Source organism: Panthera onca, chromosome D4 (genome assembly GCF_046562875.1).
Source record: "Panthera onca isolate mPanOnc1 chromosome D4, mPanOnc1 haplotype 2, whole genome shotgun sequence".
Lineage (NCBI taxonomy): Eukaryota > Metazoa > Chordata > Mammalia > Carnivora > Felidae > Panthera > Panthera onca.
In genome coordinates this window covers 52,296,617-52,315,731 of record NC_138351.1, presented here as the reverse complement: position 1 = coordinate 52,315,731, position 19,115 = coordinate 52,296,617, and the positions used below count along the sequence as shown (strand labels likewise).

Genomic DNA, 19,115 nt, shown 5'->3' with positions numbered 1-19,115 from the left:
CAAAATAATAATTATCACTATTGTGAGTGCTCACACTAACAGTAACGTCAAGTAGAAAAGCTAACATACAAGTTTGAGTTTGAAGGAAAGTGACTGACATCCCAATTCTTTTAAGAAAGCATTACTATCAAATTAATGTGTTGTACACCTTAAATTTACACAGTGTTATATGTCAAGTATATCTCAATTAATAAAGGTGGAAAAAAAGAACTTTTCACCTCATTATACTTTGAGTTAATAAGAAATATCCCGGGATAGCTTTTACTGTTTTCTTAGTAAACATACCTCTCTCCTTTACCTTTCTCTCTTTTTGTGTGCTGTGGAGGAGTTGACACAGAGTTGGGAAATAGCAGAAGACTCATCAAGACAATGAAAAGCCCGATTCTAATTCTAAAAAGAACATTTCATTTCCCGTTTTTGACTTTACAATTATTTCAAAACTAGATTCTAGCTTTTAATTGATTGTATTGAAATTTCCTGCATAAATAGACCATAACTATTTTTTTTAATGTCTATTTATTTTGAGGCAGAGAGAGACAGAGCATGAGCAGGGAAGGGGCAGAGAGAGAGGGAGACACAGAATCTGAAGCAGGCTCCATGCTGTGGGCTGTCAGCACAGAGCCCGACGCGCGGCTCGAACTCAATTGCAAGATCATGAACTGAGCTGAAGTCAGATGCCCAACCGGCTGAGCCACCCAGGCGCCCCGACCATAACTATTTTTTAATGTTTATTTATTTTTAAGAGAAAGAGAGAGAGAAAGCTAGAAAGGGATGGGCAGAGAGAGAGGGAGACAGAGGATCTGAAGGAGGCTCTAGGCTATGTGCTGACAGCAGAGAGCCCTACACCTGCCCGAACCCATGAACCACGAGATCATGACTTGAGCTGAACTTGGATGCTTAACCGACCAAGTCACCCAAGAGCTGCTAAACCATAACTGTTTTTGATAACAGATTATGAGATTCCTCCGATGATAACTACTGAAACCATGAGGAATAATCCGAGATTTGCATGTTGACTTCATTGTCAAATTAACCTTTCCAATGACAGGTTGATTGACAAGGTAAAAATACTTGCTCCTTCAGATCTACATTGTAAAAAATTATAACACAATAACATTTTGCCTTCTGGAGTGAAAAGTTGAAGTCTTCAGCTATATCAGTGTATTTGCACATGAGTTTCATCCATTTATCTATTTAATAAAAAAGAAAGTAATTTAATGAATACCTGGGTGGTAGATACTTCCTTACATTCTGAGCATTCCAAGATAAAGATGACAATGTACTTCCTTTCAAGATGCAAGACCCCAAATATGTGAAGTGGATTAATCCCTATTGTGGTTCTTTAAAAGCTTTATAAAACAGGTGCTATGCAAATTTGAATTGTTATTGTTGTGGTCATTAATATATGAAGATCCTTCTAGAATCAAGTATCATTTTTTTAACATGTTTTATTTACTTATTTTTTGATAGCCTAGAAATAGAGTCATGCGAAGCAGGTCAGAGAAGAACATGGAGAGCGGCCACTGTCAGCATGAGGAGCCCAACAAATCAGCCTGGTAAGTGGCAAAAGTGATGCCTGGATATCTTTTACTTTGTGTCATTACATCTGCCAATATTGTTTTTCATGCAAAAATCCCACATAGTTCACAAGCAAAAATAAGAATGCATCTAAAAGGAGACTGTGACATTCATTCTCTTTATTTACTTCAAAGACCTTAGGGAGATGGTATTCTGCAGGAATAGGCACACATTTTGTTATAGACAGACATGGTATTATAGTAGTTTCATGACTTTGTGGCAGTTGCTTACTTCTTTGAGTCTTATTTTCCTTGTTTGAAAATGGAGATTATGGCAGTTATCTTATGTTTTCCTAAGAACTACATAAGAAATTGCATGTAAACAATTGATTTGTTTCCTTAGCATAGAAAAAGAGCTTAAAGATATAAGATTAATATTTATTGAATATTTTCCATGTGCCAAGTACTAAATGCTAACCACTTTACTACATTATTTCATTGAATACTCACAACAATGCTTAAGGGTAGAAGCTATTATTACTCTGATTTTACAGATGAAGAAATTGTACTATTAAAAATTATGTGACTTGTCTTTAAATCACATACTACTCTGATAGTTGTTTGAGTGCAGTCCTGTCTAATGCCAGAGTTTCTGTACTTGTATTCATTCATAAAGTCAGCAAGCATTTATTGGCTATCTAACAAATGCCAAGCTTCTTTTAGCTGAGTTGCCATGCTACTCCCAAATGCTTAGTGCTTACAATATAATAGCTGTATATTTATAAGAGACATTATAGCTTACAAATAATTTATGAGTAAGTAAAATTGTTTATTACTGGCATACCTTGTATGGAAGACAAAGTAGGGGTCACTATATATATTTTAAAGATGGAAAAATTGAGGTCCCTCCCATGAGATTAACTGGCTCACTGGATGTCTTACAAGCTCAGTGTTTCTCAAACTCTATGGTTAAGGGTCAGTTTTGTTGTTGTTGTTGTTGTTGTTGTTGTTGTTGTTGTAGTTGTTATTTAAATTCCAGTGAGCCAACATACAGTGTAATTTTAGTTTCGGGTGTACAATACTGTGATTCCATACAATACCCAGTGTTCATCATAAGTACACTCCTTAATCCTCATCACCTATCTCATCCATGCCTCCACCCTCTAATAACCATCAGTTTGTTCTCTATATTTAAGAGTATGTTTCTTAGTTGGCCTATCTCTCTTTTTTCCCTTTGTTTGTTTGTTTTGTGTCTTAAATTTTACATATGAGTGAAATTATATGGTATTTGTTCTTCCCTGACTTATTTATTTTCCTTAGCATAAGACTGTCTAGCTCTATCCACATCATTGCAAACAGCAAGATTTCATTCTTCTTTATGGTTGAGTAATATTCTGTATATTATATCTATCTATATATCTGTCTAAATATATGTATCTAAATGTCTATATCTGTATCTGTATCTATATCTATCTATGCATATCTACAACATCTTTATCAATTCCTCATTTGATGGACACTTGGTCTGTTTCCTTAATTTGGCTATTTTAGATAATGCTGCTATAAACATTGAATCTGTTGCAGACTGAATGTTTTTGCAAACATTAATTACTAGAGAAATAAAATGATCAAAAGGCAGACACAAAATACCCAAGCTCACATTTTTATTAATTGTCATTATTCTTTTTTTATAGACATAAAATTATAAAATAGGTATAAAATTTTTTAATGCTTTCTCTCCATACTCTATTTTCCATACTCCTTGTGGTGCAGACCGGTTAGCATTTGCAGACTAACACTAGCCTGTAGACCAGACAGCAAGCCTTAAGGAACCACTGATAGTGCTAATATGAGGCAGACCTAATGTTCAATCCTAGACCTTCGTTTTTCAAATGCAGCCCTTTTCATGTTACTTCATAGAGCCTCAACATACAGCCAGAAACCTGTATTATGATCTAAGGTACAAGAAGATCAAATTTCTAATTGTTCAAATGAAACAAGTGCAAGAAAACTGACAATGACAAAGTATCTTTACAGAGTTATAGGAAATAATTGACATTAAAAAATGGAAAAACAATTGGAAGTTAATAGGAATGATTTCTTTTAAATTTACCTATCAGAAATCAAGACTTAAAATTTTTAATAAGTGATGTTAAAAGAATTTCTCAAAATATGTTTTTTGTCTCTTCTTTTTTCATTCTGTCTAGTGTTGGAAAAGAGAAATTAGGTTGTATTTAGAATACTGGGCCTTATCAGTTCCCAAGCAGCATAAAGACCTTGTATAACTCTAAGAGATAAAAGTGGCTCTTGGCCAGCTACAAAATGAAAATGAACTCATCTCACCACAACATTGAAAGGGCCTGAAAATAAATGTTACTTGTTCATTTCAAAAACTACTAAAGAAAATTGCAGCACTTTTGGTACACAGTAAGATGCATATTGCGTCAGCAATGAAAATTTACTTTGTAAGATGGTTTTGTGGCTTTCTCAGTTCTACTGAAATGGATCCAAATATTTACATGTGCTATTTTATTACATGTGCCGTCTGTGTCAAAGTAGGATTGTACAGATATTCAAGAATAACTTTGGTTGTGAGTAAATATTAGAGGAAGATTAAATTTTTCTCCAAATGATGCTGGTGGATTTTTTTTTATCATAGTTTAAGATGTCAGAAATATTTGTTCTTTTACAGTTCCACCAACTTAACAGTGCTTGATGGAGCTTAAAATGGCTGTAAGGGTGTAGAGATGGTGGAAATTTATGACAACATTCAAAACACAGACTTTCAGCCAATACATTATTATCTTCTGGAGAGACTTCCACATCACTAAATAGAAATTCACAATCTAAAGCAGAGCAAATAAAAATATGGCCTTAAATAATATAGACAGACTATGGCCTTCACTTACTTTTTTTAAAGCTTTTATTTATTTATTTTGGGAGAGAGAGAGTGAGAACAGGGGAGGAGCAGAGAGAGAGAGAGAGAGAAAGAGAGAATCCCAAGCAGGATCCACACTATCATCCCAGAGGCCCACATGGGGCTCAGACTCATGAACCATGAGATCATGACCTGAGCTAAGATCAACAGTCAGACACTTAACTGACTGAGCCATCCGGGCACCCCAGCCCTTCACTTTCTGCACCCTGACTCACAGATCCAAGAATGGTATCACTGAGAAAGTTAGGTAGTCATACCTGTTCACTCCTCTTCAGTCAGTGCCTTTTTATCCATTTGAGGATTATCTCTCTTACTCCCTCTCACTCCTTACATCCAAGGAGAAAGTTAGATAGTCCCAATAGACATTATACATGCAGTGATAATGGGACTAGAGACAGTAGTACTGTGTGTGTGCATGTGTTTGTGTAATACGTATTAGATCAGGATCAGAGGACCAAGAATTGGGAGAAAAGATGGTCTATCAACATTTTAGCAGGAGTGCTTTATATAACTGCCTGCTACTGCTTAGAATTTGAGCCTGAGGTTGTTCACAATCTACATTTCAACAGTGAAGTATAGTAGATGCTTTCTTCTAAAAACTAAGTTATCAGTAGGACCAAGAGCTAAGGGTCAATCTTAGGTCTTATTTGTTGAAAAACACTACCCTTCAATAGATTTTTATCACATGTTCCAGTCAGGAAGCAAGCAATAACAACCATAACAAAGCTGGATAGTGATTATGTGACACAAGAAATGGAAAGCCTCAGAGGTAAAACAAATGTAAAACAATGAGTTAATACAGAAAAAAGAAAAAAAAATATTTTAGAAAAATTTTTGTCATCCTTACAAATGCATTGATTGACTTAGAAATAGAAGCCATAGAAATTGAAAAAGTTGAAATGCAAAGAACTGAGAAAAAACAGAAAATGTAACAGACGAAGTAAATCTGCCTTTGGAGGCAACAAATAATGTAATCAGCTTTGTGGAAAGCAAACTGAATAAGCACTCCTAGAGTGCAGAGGACCAGGACAAATGAGGAAATGATGAAAAAAAAATTACCAATATGGAAAAGAAAAATCAAACATGCAGGCAATTATTTATGAAAAAAAGAGAAAAGGAATAAAAAAAGCAGTCATCAAAGAATCACTAGGAAAAAAAAAAGACTTGTTCAAGAAAGAAATAGGCAGGGTTTTAAAACTCTAGATTTTATTTGCTAAGATCTAAGATTTTTTTTTTCATATTGCATCAGAACTTCCTATTCTTTAAAAGTTAGGAAAATCTAGGGGTAAACAGACAAAGATTATCGTGAATCTGATAGTCTTGTGGGTTTCTTTGCTTGATATAGTGCTTCATGCTTCTGGACGATACAAGCTTGGTCTATTCAGGTTTTCTTGTTTTCCTTAGACAATTTTGGTAATTTGTGTTAACCTAGAAAAACTATCAATGTTGAATACTTTTCCATGCATGACCATACATTTAGAAAAAAAAAAAAAGACTTGAGGGCTGCGTGGGTGGCTCAGTTGGTTAAGTGTCATAAGTCTTGATTTCAGCTCAGGTCATGATCTCACGGTTCATGACTTTGAACCCCTATCAGGCTCTGTGCTGATAGGGTGGAGCCTACCTGGGATTCTCTCCCTCTCTCTCTCTCTCTTTCTCTTTCTTTCTCTCTCTCTCTCCCCCTGCCCCACTCATGTGCCTGCTCTCTCTTTCTCTCTCAAAAAAATAAACAATAAAAAAGAAAAATACTTGAAGTCAATGCATCAGTGAAATAATGATTAATAAGTGATTTTAATTTTTCTATCTTAATCTCTTCTATTTTCTGACATAGAAAATAGTCATATCTCATTGGTTAATCAAAGGTTTTATTGAAATATACTTAAGAAAAGTGCACAAGGTGCACCTGCGTGGCTCAGTCGGTTGGATGTCTGACATCGGCTCAGGTCGTGATCTCACAGTTCGCGAGTTAGAGCCTTGCATCGGGCTCTGTGCTGACAGTCCGGGTCCTAGAGCCTGCTTCGGATTCTGTGTCTCCCTCTCCCTTTGCCCCACCCCTGCTTGCTCTCTGTCTTTCAAAACTGAATAAACATTTAAAAAAAAATTTTTTAAAAGAGCAGTGCACAAATAATAGGTAAACAACTCAATAAATATGGCATAGCCCACAAACGTGTAATGACCACTCAAATTAGGAAATAAAATATAACCAACAAAATTGAAGGTGCTCTTTTCTTTCTGATCATAAATCCCAATCCTCTATAAGGAAACCACTTTTCTGAATTCTAATATTGTACATTATTTTACATTTTTTGAGTTTTATAAAAAGGACTAATAGAGTTTGTTCTTTGTGTACTTCTTGATCTCAACATTATTTATGTGAGATTTCTATGTACAGGAGTAATTTAGTTTTCAGTGCTATATGCTATTCCATCATGGCCGATCTTTAGTGCTTCCGGTCTTCTACATGCCTTTTGGGACATGCAAGTGCACATTTCTATTGGATGTACAATTACTTGTATGGGACTTTTGTGTTCATTTTTAGTCAATAACTACTAATTTTCCAAACTGGCATACTAATTTATATGCCCCCCAGCAAGGTATATGCATTCTGGTTGGTCTGTATCCTTACCATGCTTGGTAATTATCAGGGATTTTTATTTTATCCATTATGTTGGGTGTGTTGTGGTATCCCATTGTGGTTTTAAATAACATTTCCATAATGGCTGTTAATTGTGGTATTGCTACTCCACATCAACATTCTCTGGGTACTTCCAAACTAAAAGGCAAATGGAGATTTAGAGGAGGTATTAAGAATACTAAATGAAAATTTGATCTAAAGGGACCTAAAATTCCCCTTTACCTAGGAAATGTTTTAAAGTATTTAATAATGTCTGTTATTAAATGTATGGAAGCCTAGCAATCTCATTCAACTTAAAATCCAACTTACCAATTTTGCTGAACTTCTACTTTCCCTTTAGCTAATTAATGCAATGCAATCTATCAATTTTGTCTTGTTTCATTGGTTACAAACCAATCTTATGAGAGTAGAATCACAGTTGGATGGTGATGATTGGAGTTTGTTGCAAGAGAGCGATTGCACACTCCATTTCCGTGTTGGGAAAACTAATTATTTGCCCAGCCATTTGAAACTAGGGATGACACATGGGCAATAGGCGTGGAAACAATCCAGGAGGGCAGCGTTCGTGTCAGATTTTGACAGAGGGCCTAGGTTTTTTCACCTATGCAGCAAGCGTGACAGCTCCATCACTTTTCCAGGCATTTCCTCTGGTGGGCTGTGCAATGGCTCATTTCCTTCCCGCACTTTTAGTTTCCAAACAGTGTGAGTGTTTGGCTGATGTGTTATTGAGACAATTTAGATGTGATACTAGGTTGTGAAATGGCATGTTTTATTTTTAATGAAACCATATTATCAGAAATTAGCTTGATCAGATTTGTGGTTGCCCGAGGCAGGGGTAGGGGGTGGGGGAGTTGGATGAATGTGATCAAAAGGTACAGACTTCTCGTTAGAAGATAAGTAAGTACTGGATATGTAATGCACAGTATGATGACTATAGTTAACACTACTGTATGCTCTATTTGAAAGTTGTTAAGAAAGTAGACATTAAGAGTTCTCATCCAAGGATTAAAAAAACACATTTTTTTCTTTTTTTTTTTGTATCAATATGAGATGATGGATATGAACTTACTGTATTAATCATTTCACAATATTTGTAAGTGAAGTCACTATGCTGTGTATCTTACACTTACAAAATGCTGTATGTTGGTTATATCCCAATGAAACTAGGGAAAAAAGAAATTAGCTAGATCCAAATGCACTATCTATTGTAATGCAATGTACATAATATAAAATTTACTATTTTAACCATTTTAAGTGTATAGATATGTGTTAGTGGACATCTTCACATTGTTTTGCATTTGTCACCATCATCTATCTCCAAACCTTTTCCATATACCAACCTCAGTCACATGCAAACATTCTACTACTTTATGGTTTTACCACCCTTATATGTATAGTGTGTATCCGTTAACACAGATGTATAGTTATTTCTTATGAATTTGTCTTTTAAATCTTGTAGAAAACAAAGTGTGAAGTTATAAGCCAAAATTATAACAGTATTGTTATTTATATTGTTTTGCATATTTACTTTTACCAGAGAGTCGGTATGGTCTTTGTGTCAAACTTGTTCCACCTACATTGTTTGCTACTCTAACATATGATTAAAGGGAGAAAAAGCTGACATTAAGAGTCAACTAAGTTGAATTTTTTTTTATTGGTAGATCAAATCTTCTTCATTTGTCTCTGCATCTTACCACCAGAGTTAGTTTTGAATTATTTATAAGCAATAATTTTAGTAATGTTTAATCAATGTCTAGCACCATTCCTGTGGCTAAGCGATGTGTGCATGATATAGAGGTGTCTGGGTAATTTTACTTATGCCTTCTGTTAGATTTAATAAAAGAAAAAAAACCCTGAAATTCAAGTAACATATTAGTGAAATCAATGCTCTGCTGAAAGTCTAAGGTAGTGAGCTATTAATTCATTTTCCATAGCCATCTTCTTACCCTAAAATAAAAACCTGACAAATGGCCTTAAATAAGAATTTCTGAAAGGCTTTATTAACAAAGAAATAAAAATAATTGAGAGGAATTATGGAGATTATGATCCATTCATTTAGGCATCTCCATTTTCCCCAGTTGTGCCCTGATGTCATTTACAGATTTCTCCCCGAAAACATGGCTTTAAAACAGAAACACTTGTAATCAGTTTTACATAAAGTGAACTCTATGTTTAGCCTATGCTAAAGAAACAAAAATCACTGGAAATAATAGTCATGTAAAGCATTGGAAAAAAAAAAAACATTAGATGGGATTATTAAAAAGGGGAGAGTTCAGGGGCACCTGCGTGTCTCAGTCAGTTGAGCATCCAACTTCAGCTCAGGTCACAGTCTTATGGTTTGTGGATTTGAGCCTCACATCAGGTTCTGTGCTGACAGCTCAGAGCCTGAGCCTGCTTCGGATTCTGTGTCTCCTTCTCTTTCTGCTCCTCCCAGCTCGTGCTCTCTCTCCCAAAAATAAATAAACATTAAAAAATTTAGAGTGGGAGAGAGAGCCAAAGCATAAGAGACTCTTAAAAACTGAGAACAAACTGAGGGTTGATGGGGGGTGGGAGGGTGGGGAGGGTAGGTGATGGGCATTGAAGAGGGCATCTTTTGGGACGAGCACTGGGTGTTGTATGGAAACTAATTTGACAATAAATTTCATATAATAAAAAAATAAAAATATATAAATAAAAATAAAAAATTTAAAAACAAGTGCAGGGGGAGCGCTGAATTCTCATCCATTCAAACAACCATTACATAAAACTTAGATTTCATTTCTATTCATGCATATTTATTCTTCAAGAAAAATGAACATGTAAAAACCCTTCTAGGCACATTATTATCATTTTCCTGGCAGAAGAAAAGAAAGAGAAGTAGTTACATTATAACATTGAAATAGAATTTATGCCAATCACTCTATAGTGATACAGTGATATAGCTTGGATTCTGTGATACATAGAATTCCTTTGTTTATTTAATTACAAGGAGAAAAAATATCTGAACTTTGTGCTATGAAATCGGGGTTCATGGCATAGACTAGCAGGATTATGAAGTGGGAAAAGTTTCCCTGAACAGAATGGCAGTTTCTTTCCAACCCTGGATGTTAGAAAAATGTTTTGTCTTAATGGATTCTACAAAACAAAATCCTAGCAAGATACTGATCAAGCAAATTCATAGAAACATTCTTAATAAAGTGTCATTGATGGATTCTTTTCTTATACAGGCATAATATGAAGTACATTAAAATGATAACAAGCTTGTTTCTTGTAAATTCAAATGACAAAAAAATAATAGTCTTTATTAGGACAGGAAGAAGTGAATACAAGATACTTTTTTTTTGAAAACACTTTTTTTTCTCTTTTTTATTTCAAGTTTTTATTTAAATTCAAGTTAGTTAACATAAAGTGTAATCCTGGTTTCAAGAGTAGGAAATCACTTACAGTGCTCATCATAACAAGTGCCCTCCTTACCACCCATCATCCATTTAGCCAGTCACCCCTCCACCTCCCTCCATCAACCCCCATTTTGTTCTCTGTCATTAAGATACTTTAAACTTATAAGCTCCATTGACATTTTTCCCTGTGAACTATACTCAATTAAAACAGCTAATATAGACTTACATTAATTTAATTAAATCACTATATAATCCCTTAACTTCTTTTTTTGATCATCGAATTATAAAACTCTCTGATAAGTCAACTTGGCTTCTCCTCTTCATGGAAGCCATATCAAGTGAGCATTTTTTCACACAACTACAAAGTACGTGCACACACACACACACACAAACACACACACACACACGTCTGTAAATTCAAGTAAAAGTCCATGATTTTGCATTTATAGCAGCTCAGATGACCTTTCTATAGACCATTCTCTTCTAACCTTCAAGGCTAAATCTTTTTACTTCATGTAACTTGGTCCTTTACTCACTAGAAATGCAAAGTACTAATATACCTAAAATCCAGACTTTTGATCAGCCATATTGGAAGATAGGCAAATGTTTTCCTCCTTTTCACTTTTTATTCCTTTTTCCAATTTTTTTTTTTTTTTTTTGCCTAGTGATCCAATGTCTTTTCCACTGACATCTCACTCCCTTAACAAATCAATTATATTTTAGGTATCAGATGAAAAGAATTTGATAAATTACTTCATATTAAATTGAAACTAATGGTTAGGCTCTACTTTATAATAGTATTTTCCTTTAGTGAAGATATTACATACCTATACAAGGAATTATAGGCTCTCATGATAAAAACTAGAGGCAATATTTATTTACTCTAAAATTTGTGTGATCATAAACTTTGTTGTCCAAACTAAGAAATCCTTGATAGTGAAAAGGACACTATTAATAATTGCACGGGGATAACAGTATAAACTGGGACTGTGCCTGGCAAATCAGAGCATATGGTCCCTCAGCCTACAATGTCAATTCCTAGCCCTAGGCTTTTCTATCCGAAGTATCCAGCCCTTCATATGGTTCCCACAATTTGCAGATATATGCTATTTTGTAAAACTTCTGATCAAAACAAATGGGGAGTATTGTCATTAAGGTATCCCTGAGATGACTTATAAATTTTAGGCTAGGTAATTTTCTAGATTTTAGTATGGAAAATGTGGTTGGTATTAGTATAGTACATGGCTAGTGCAGTATGTGGTCCCTTGAAAATGCATTGAACTTGATTTCTACTTGTTTCTATCCTTTAAAAGCCAAGTTACTGTATGAATTTACATTACTTCATTGAGCCTCTATTTCTTGTCTATAGAGTGGTGGAGGAAAGTAATTAAAATTGAGGATGCTTAAAGATATTTCCAGCACTGATATTCTGAGTCAGAGCAAGAGTTATGATAAACTTTCCTATTTCCAATAAATAATACCACAGACTAAAAAAATCATTTATATACAATTTACGTCAATTTTTAGATCCCTCTAATAATGTCTGAGGAAAAGGGGGACAAATCTTCAAATCCATTTTCCCCCTATTATTATATTTGTTTATGCACCAAGTGTGTTTGATCTCTGTTAAAAGTGAAATGCCATTGGAAATTCCACTATAAGATATTTTGGTGAGAATATGATGAATGTTGGTGCAGCATGGGACCCTGTTTATTGATTATGAAATGAAAATAAGGGTGCTACTTTTTGTTTTATTGATTATTAAAACATGATTTAAAGCATGTTGTCTGTAATAATTCTGTATTATACTGCAGAAAAGAATACCATTTTGGGGACTCTGGAATGATTTCTGACAATAATAAAGGTTATATAATTGTTCTTTCTTTGCCTATGCAGTCATAGATAGGGTTAGGCTCTCTGGGAAGACCATTCAGTTTCCCTGGTTCTAGGATTAAAAAAATAGCATGAGTTAGGAGTGAGGTTAAGCAAAGATAAATAAATATAAACGTTGGTATTAAGTTAAGGATAACTTTGGAAGAGAACCAACACAGGATTTAGAAGCTGACAGATCATACTTCAAATTTTGGCCCCACTGGTATTGGCTTTGTAACCTTATATCCAGTTACTTATCTTCTTTGGACCTTAGTTCCCTCATATGTAAGGCGGACTGTTGATATCTAACTCATGGAATAGTTAAGAAAAATTAAATAATACAAACAAGTAGAGCTGTTGCAATAACTTTGATGTCACATATCTCAAACCATTTACTGTTTCTTGCTTGAGAATCTGGAACAAATATAATCAGGAACTGCTACTTCAACCACTTGTCTTTGGATCTTGTTATTTTTCTTAATCTTTGTCTGTACTAGACTCTTATAAATTGTCCCTGTGTCCTTGCTCCTCCTCACCCCAAATGAAATCATTAATGACCTAATTTGCAAGCTGTGCTGATGTCAGACAAGCTGATGTATCAGTTGGTGGGAATGACTCCTATCTTTCAGGACACCAGTGCCAAATATTTGATACTATTAGAGTAATCTCTTTGCATCCTAAATAATCCAACATTCCTTTTTATTATTATTTTTTTTAGTTTTTAGTCATTTGTAATAAAAATAAATGGATATGTGTCTAGTCTAAGTCATGGATACTTTATTTGACACAAAATGTGTTAAAATCTTTGACGGAATAAGTGAAAATTTAAGATGCCCTAAAAGGCTAGAGCACACCATTTTATAGGAATCCCCTAAATAACTGAGAGTGAGGGATGAATGGCAGGGGGAGAACATGGAGGTTGTGAAAAGACCTGTTTGTATAGCACTTTAGGCTCCCACTGAGGTCAATCAAGAATTGTCTTATTATTATCTCAACATTGTGTAATATGCTCCAAATGCCCATCTTGAATATTATTTTGATTCGTATTCCTTTAGAATAAACTTCAATTTCCAGTACTATCTGCTATCATTGTATGTTGTTATAATGGTGAATCAAATATTTGTGGCAGATTAGATTTCTCTTTGTATTAGTAGAAAAAAAGGAAAAGAAGATGACAAGGAAGGAGAAGCAGGAGTGGATTTGTGCCCAAGTGTTTAGGATCATACTATAGTTGCAATGGTATCTGGGTACTTTTAACCTATGGAGATTATTTTTTTAATTCACAAACTTTTAAAATTAATTTTTAATTAAATTGTAGTTATGATAGAGACCTGGGTTTCTAGACATTTTTAATCTTGTAATGTGAGGTGGAGTTCTTGGTAACTTATCTTTTTTTCAAAGTTTTTATTTAAATTCCAGTTAGTTAACATATAATGTCTTATTAGTTTCAGGTGTAAAATATAGTGATTAATCGCTTCTGTACAATAGTCAATGTTGATCACAAGTGCACTCCTTAATCCCCATAATCTATTTCAGCCATCCCCCAACCCACCTACCTTCCAATGACCCTCAGTTTGTTCTCTTTATAGTTAAGAGTCTGCTTAGTGGTTTGCCTCTCTCTCTCTTTTCCCTTTGCAATATTTATAGCAGCATTATCTACAATAGCCAAATTATGGAAACAACCCGTGTCTGTGGACTGATGAATTGATAGATAGATAGATAGATAGATAGATAGATAGATAACATATATACATATATAAATAATGTATATTGCATACACATATATACATAATATATATTACATATATATATACATACATACACACACACAGTGGAATATTACTCAACCATAAAAAAGAATGTTATCTTGCCATTTGCAATGATGTAGTTGGAGATAGAGTATATTATGCTAAATGAAATAGGTAGGTCAGAGAAAGACAAATACCATGTGATTTCACTCATATGTGGAATTTAAGAAAGATAACATATTTTCTTAACTTCCCCGCACTTGTCCTGCAGGCTGGAATAAACATCTTACCATAGAATACCATCCATCTTGAAACCCCTTGTCAAATACCCATACATTAAATAAATTAATTCCCAAGGGAGAAGAAAATATCTTGTTGTAAATGTACCATATTTAACGTTGTATTTTCATTGAAAGAACATTTTTCTACCTGCATCGCATGAAGATTTTCAGTTTGCTCATTTTTTCCCTACTGCACTCCATTCTTATGTATAATCCTAGTTGCATCTTTCAGTTTTAAGAAGTAGCTTCTAATCCAGATTTTAATAAGTCTTGCTTTACTGCAAAGCTGTTTTCAGTTTTGGAAAATGCATTTAGGTGAGCATAGAGCTATATTTTTCTAGTAGTTCTCAGAAAGTTTGCAAACACACGAATATTTCATTCATCCAGAGATCATTGGTTTTGCAACCTTAACCACCAAGAACATTTCTAAGATTGTAAAAGGATACTGAGATTTAAGGACAGATATCACACCTCATGTGAGGTTTTGCACGTAATGTATTTGCTCTTATATTAAGCATAAATTTAACTAGTCCGGTGACTTGGTTTTCCAGACTACAGAGAATTGGAGAGTCTCCTCAAGGTAGATGTACTGGCAGTGTCAAGAAGGGACAGTTGACAGAATAGCAATGGATAAAATAAAAAACACCTAAATGTACAGATTTGAAAATTTACTACGGATATTGAAGTAAATCCCTTAGATGCTGAAAAATGAACATATGTTTACTATGTTTAAGAAAGACATGAATACATGATATCCCTTTTAAAAATAAATTGATGGGAGTTAGCTGCTGGTTTCTTTTGGACATGTATTTCATGTTTATAAGTTCTCTTACATGACTTCAGCAGATATTTTCTTTCAGGGTAAATAGGCAAACATACTGTCTTCACTTCAAACTGCAAAGCACATAACATGGTATTACAGTAGTGTAGAAATTTGAAGTCCTCTAAATATTTCTACTCTTTTAAGAATGCCAGATGATCATGTATTAATTTGGTAAATACAGTATTTTTAGACCATCTTCTATGGACCAGGAACTTTGAATCTCTGAAAACAACTGTGAACAAGACATTAACCTAACCAGGAGGAGCAAAAGTTTATATATGACCCTGGGCTCACACTAATACTCATACCAAATGTCCCTTTACTCACAAACATTAAATGTGACACCTAGGAGAGGCTTAATCAGTGTCTCATTGATATTGATTCAACTTATAGTTCCATTTATTCTTCTCAGTAACCTAAATGAGGTGGAGATTACTATCTTCCCTATAGACCTTCAACAAGTCACTACATATCTGGAGCTCAGATTCATTAACTGTAAACTAGGTATATAAATACCTAACTTAGGGGCTTATTGTAAAGATTCAAGAAAAGCAATTACATGTGAAATACATAGTATTTGCATTGAGTGTGCTCAATCCTATTGTTTCATTTTTAAATTTTGTTTTAATTTTAGTTCCAGTGTAGTTAACATACAGTGTTATTAGTTTCAGGTGTACAATATAGTGATTTAACTGTTCCATACATTTCTCAGTGCTCATCAAAATAAATGTATTCTCAATCCCCTTCACCTATTAACCACCAGTTCTCTCTATTTAAAATCTGGGGGGGTGGGGGTACTTATCTCTCTCTTTCTCCTTTGTTTTGTTTCTTAAATTCTACATATGACCTAAATTATATGGTATTTGTTTTTTCTGACTGGCTAATTAGCCCTTAACATTGTACTCTCTATAACTCTACCATGTTGTTGAAAATGGCAAGATTTCCTTCTTTTTTGTGGCTGAATAATTAATTCAATTGTGTGTGTATATAGACAGATAGATATAGATAGATATAAACATAGATATAGATGATATAGACATAGATATAGATATAGATATAGATATAGATATAGATATAGATATAGATATCTCTTCTTCTTTATCCATTTAGCTATTGATGGACACTTGGACTGCTTCTACAATTTGACTGTTGTAAATAATGCTGCAATAAACATAGAGGTGCATGTATCCCTTTTAATTTGTAGAGGGATTACTGGGTCATAGTGTGGTTCTATTTTCAATTTTTGGTTACATCCATATTTTCTTCGACAGTGGCTACACCAGTTTTCATTCACACCCACTGTGCACAAGTGTTCCTTTTCCTCCATACCCTCACCAACATTTATTATTTCTTGAATTTTTTATTTTAGCCATACTGACAGGTATGGGGTGATATCTCATTGTAGTTTTGATTCACATTTCCCTGATGATGTGTGAGGTTGAGCATCTTTTCATGTGTCTCTTGGCCATCTGTATTTCTTCTCTGGAGAAATGTCTGTTCATGTCTTCTGCCCATTTTTAATTGGATTACTTCTTTTTGGGGGGTTGAGTTGTATAAGTTCTTTATATATTTTGGATACTAACCCTTTATCAGATATGTCATTTGCAAATATCTTCTCCCATTCAGCAGATTCTCATTTAGTTATGTTGATTGTTTCCTTTGCTGTAGAGGAGTTTTTTATTTTGATGCAGTCCTGATAATTCATTTTTTCTTTTGTTTCCCTTGTCTCAAGAGATGCATGTAGAAAGGTGTTGCTACAGCCAATGTCAAATAAATTACTGCCTGTGCTCTCTTCTAGGATATTTATGGTTTCACATGTCACATTTAGGTCCTTAATTCATTTTTTGTTATTGTTGTTTTGGTGAGATGGGCATTTTATTAATTATTTTTTTAAGTTTTTATTTAAATTCCAGTTAACATACAGTAATACCAGTTTCAGAGGTACAATGTATATAGTGTAAGAAAGTGGTCAAGTTTCATTCTTTTGCATGTAGCTGTCTATTTTTCCCAGCACCATTTATTGAAGAGACTGCTTTTTTCCCTTTGAATATTCTTGCCTACTTTGTCAAAGATTAATTGGTCATATAATTGTGGATTTATTTCTGGATTTTCTTTTCTGTTCTGTTGAACTATGTGTCTATTTTTATGCCAGTACCATACCATTTTGATTACTACAGCTTTGTGATATAACTTGCAGTATGGAATTGTGATACCTCCAGCATTGCTTTGCTTTTCAAGATTGCTTTGGCTGTTTGGCATCTTTTGTGGTTCCATATAAATTTTAGGATTGTATGTTTTTCTTCCATGAAAAATGCTGTTAGTATTTTGATAAGGATTGCATTATGTGTGTAGAGTGCTTTGAGTAGTAGAGACATTTTAACAATATTTGTTCTTCCAATCCATAAGCATGGATTGTGATTGTCTTTCCATTTCTTTGTGCCATCTTCAATTTCTATCATCAATATTTTATAGTTTTCAGAGTACAGATCTTTTACCTGTTTGGTTAAGTTTATTCCTAAGTGTTTATTGTTTTTGGTGCAATTGTAAATGGGACTGATTCCTTAATTTCTCTGCTGATTCATTATTAGTGTATAGAAATGAAATGGATTTCTGTAGGTTGATTTTGTATCCTGCAACTTTACTCAATTTATTTTTCAGTTCTAGTGTTTTTTCTTTGGTGGAGTCCTTTGGGTTTTCTATATAATGTATCATGTCATCTACACATAGTGAAAGTTTTACTTCTTCCTCACCAATTTGGATGCCTTTTATTTGTTTATTTATTTATTTATTTATTTGGCTGATTGCTATCGCTAGGCTTCCAGTACTATGTTGAATACAAGTGGTGAGAGTGGACGTCCTTGTCTTGTTTCTAACCTAAGTGGGAGGAAGCTTTCAGTTATTCCTCATTGAGTATGTTAGCTGTGGATTTTGCACATAAGACTTTTATTATGTTGAGGTATGTTCACTCTAAACCTAATTTGCTGGGAGTTTTCATCATGAATGCCATTCAATTCTTTTAAATGCAAATTTCCAGAGGATCCAACGAAAGAACCAGAACATCATGGAAGAATATGTTTTATTTCTTTAGAGTTTAGTTATGTCATTATTCTCATGATGTGAGCATAATTTACTTTCATGAAAATCAATGCAAAATATTTTTGTAATTTACTGTTGGGAGTGTTGGAATAGAACATACATTTACTGGTGCCAGAATTTTATTTTATGGATGATTATTAAATAAATCCCTTTTGTTGCATTGGAATTCTGTAATGTAGAATCATATTTCACATTTGGACTCTGTATCTTATTAACAGCTTGCTCCTGATTCCAGAATTCCCTAAAAATAGGCATGTAGCACTTTAGATTTTTCATAGTTTCTTTTGACTTTTTCTTTTCTTAATTTTCACCTTATCTAATTTTGGGGCAGTCTTCAATTTGGATGGTGTAGTTAGAATGTGAGCCAAGTCAGACCTTCAAGAGTGGGCAGTTGATCTAGGAAGTTTTGGGAGTAGGATGGGGGAGAAGGTGAGGATGTGTCTCTGAAAACTAAAGTAAGCCTGACAGTAGTCATTAAATAGGAACCAGGAGCACAGAGCCCAGGGAGCAAATAATAAGGAAATACTTAATGGAAAATGATTTTGGAGAGGGAACTTTAGGTCCTAAGAGGATCAGTGTAAGACAGAGTTTTAGCTCCAAAGCCTCTTGAATTCTTGGCAGTATTTCTAGATATGAAAAAAAGACATCTATTAACAGTGATTAAGTTAATATAACTGAAATGAAGGCATTCTTGATGATGAATAGGCTAATCATTTGTCATGGGATAAAAACAAGGTTGAATGAAAACAATAGGAAATTTAGTTAATCCGCAGGTGGTTTTTGAGTTCTGAACACATGTCTCACACTGTATTAGGCACGGGGAAATATAAA

The 19,115-nt window shown here is 34.1% G+C and overlaps 1 protein-coding gene across 6 annotated transcripts in view; it reads left to right on the top strand.

Moving 5' to 3' along the window:
* The window catches only part of LINGO2 (leucine rich repeat and Ig domain containing 2), a 1,156,543-nt gene that overhangs the window by 652,647 nt on the left and 484,781 nt on the right, over positions 1–19,115 (top strand). For all 6 annotated transcript variants that reach the window (XR_013551751.2, XM_060609541.3, XM_060609537.3 and 3 more), the window contains exon 4: positions 1,471–1,556. The gene's annotated coding sequence lies outside the window, so the exon portion shown is untranslated. The remainder of the gene's footprint in view (positions 1–1,470; positions 1,557–19,115) is intronic.